The sequence below is a fragment of the Engraulis encrasicolus genome, chromosome 2, assembly GCF_034702125.1.
Source record: "Engraulis encrasicolus isolate BLACKSEA-1 chromosome 2, IST_EnEncr_1.0, whole genome shotgun sequence".
In the NCBI taxonomy this organism is placed as follows: domain Eukaryota; kingdom Metazoa; phylum Chordata; class Actinopteri; order Clupeiformes; family Engraulidae; genus Engraulis; species Engraulis encrasicolus.
Genome location: NC_085858.1, coordinates 26,649,560 through 26,652,059, shown reverse-complemented (window position 1 = coordinate 26,652,059; position 2,500 = coordinate 26,649,560). Strand labels below are relative to the sequence as shown.

Sequence of the window (2,500 nt, the reverse complement as noted above, 5' to 3'; positions counted from 1 at the left end):
TCTCTCTCTCTCTCTCTCTCTCTCTCTCTCTCTCTCTCTCTCTCTCTCTCTCTCTCTCTCTCTCTCTCTCTCTCTCTCTCTCTCACTCACTCACTCTTGTGTCCTGTTTTGCTGCCGTTCTGTTCGGGGGAAAAACACCACTCACGCCAATTGACAGTATTCTGAAACTAACGGTTAACCCTTCCTCATAAAATCAATTCATAAAAATCAATTTGATGGGTTGTCATTCATGACCAGATTACGCATGTACGCTGTTCCTCAGCTGTCACTGAATGTGTCTGCCTGTGTTTCCTTCAAGAAGGAGAGAGCAGCTCCTCTATGCTGTTGCTTTTCGATCTTCTCTGTTTCTCATTCTGTCTTTTTTTTTCTCTGTCCATTGCTGTATTTCCTTCCTGCATCACTCTTTTCCTGCTCATCTTCCCTGTTCTTTCTTCCTTCTTCTTCTTCTTCTTCTTCTTCTTCTTCTTCTTCTTCTTCTTCTTCTTCTTCTTCTTCTTCTTCTTCTTCTTCTTTTTCTTCTTCTTCTTCTTCTTCTTCTCTTCCTCCTCCTCTTCCTCCTCTCTTTCCCTCCACTTCACTCGCAAACCCTTTCAGGTCGCTTTCCTACAACAAAAAGTCTGCAGTACAGTAAAAGCGTGTTCCGCCTAGGGCAAGACTTGTTCCTTGTCTCCAGACGCTTTGCTTCTGTCATGTCGCTAATTCCGGAAACAGCATTCTTCACCCGGCAAGGTAGGGAAAGCGGAGGGGGGAGAGAGCAGTGCCTGTACAATGCTGACCTTTTTTCCCTCTTTGCAACAGTGGCTAATGTCACAAAGAGGCACGGCAGCAGCGGCGCTAGTGCTTTGGCGGGACGCCGTCTGAAGGCTACATCTTGTCGATATGACCTACCCCTCGAGTTGAGCTATCAAGTCATTACAATATAAGATAGAAAAAATCCGCACTCACAAACACCGTCTCATTATTTATTTATATTACCACCATGTCCAAAAAGCAAACGCGTTTCGGCTATCAAGCCTCCATCAGTGCGTGGTACGAATATTACAATTGTATTACAATATGCCTCAGTAGCGCCTCAGTAGGTTAGGGTTAGAGTCGGGGTTTGGGCTGTGTTTAGCAGCCTGTTGGTAGCATATCTGCATGAATCAGCGTATTGGTAGTGCATCTCAACAAAGCAGCCTTGTCTGCCATACAAAGACAAAATGCAGTATCTACATCAAAAGAAAGACGTTCACACCACACTTTCTTGACTTTATTTACCAGCACCTAGAAGCTATGCATGTATCTTTGAAATGTTGAATGCAGTTACTACGTACATGTTCAAAATTGAGTTTATACTGAAAATAGTCTTCATGATGCCTCCTTCATCTTGTGTGTTATGAGATGTTACCGGTATGTTCTGTTATGCAATGTCATGTTATGTTATGTCGGTATGTTAAATTTGCTATACAACCTAATGCCAAAACTTTAAAGGCATTTTTTTTCAGATTGTTGGTGTAGTTGCTGCGTTTTGCCTTTGTATGACAGTATTGGTAGTGCATCTCAACAAGGCAGCCAATTTGTAGCTCATCTCAACAAGGCAGCTTATTCATAGCTCAACTCAACAAAGCAGCCTATTCGTAGCTGATCTAGATGAAGAGGCTTATTCGTAGCTCATCTCGACAGGACCCCGGCTGAGATGAGGGAGATGAGATGAGATGAGGCTTGTGGCGAAGACAAGGCAAAATAAAAGGGGCCTTAGAGGATGATGAGAGAACGCTCCGCCATTTTTTTTGTCCTTGCTCAGCTGAAACCCAGCTAAATTATTCAAGACGTCTTTTCACATTACTATCCCTCTTCTTTTATGCTCTCTCTCTCTCTCTCTGTCTCTCTCTCTCTCTCTCTCTCTCTCGCTCTCTCTGTCTCTGTCTCTCTCTCTCTCTTTCTTTCTCTCTCTCTCTCCCTCTCTCTATCTCTCTCTCTCTCTCTCTCTCTCTCTCTCTCTCTCTCTCTCTCTCTCTTTCTCTGCCCCCCTCTCTCTCTCTCTCGCTCTTACTCTCTATCTCTATCTCTTTCTCTATCTCTCTCTCTCTCTCTTCCTCTCTCTCTGTGCCGAGAGATGATCCATGCAAAGAGCTGATACTTCAAGATTCGGTTCAAGGAAGCTATCAGACGAGGAGACTATTTCTCATCATTTGCTCATAAAGTGTCATTATGTCGTGGTGTGTAGCGTGCAGACGTGGCCACCCCGTCTTCTTCTTCTCCAAGTGGTGGCTGGGAGGTGTTGGGTGAATGGGAGGTGTTGGGGATCTCATACGTCTTATCGATTTGCACATGAAATAAAGAACAGTCATGTGTGAGAGAGGGGGCCGTCAAGTCCCTATATTGAATTCTGCTATCGCATGCTTCAGAGCCAGGGGGAGGGTGATTACAGACAAAAACTACCCAACGGAGATGAGCCTGGGTCAAGACAGCCCAACCTCCACTCTTTTTGGTGGAGCCAGATCGTTGAGCTAATTTTGCG

The 2,500-nt window shown here is 44.7% G+C and overlaps 1 protein-coding gene across 1 annotated transcript in view; it reads left to right on the top strand.

The window, feature by feature from the left end:
• sdk1a (sidekick cell adhesion molecule 1a) overlaps window positions 1-2,500 on the top strand; it is a 447,949-nt gene that overhangs the window by 342,950 nt on the left and 102,499 nt on the right. The window lies entirely within an intron of this gene.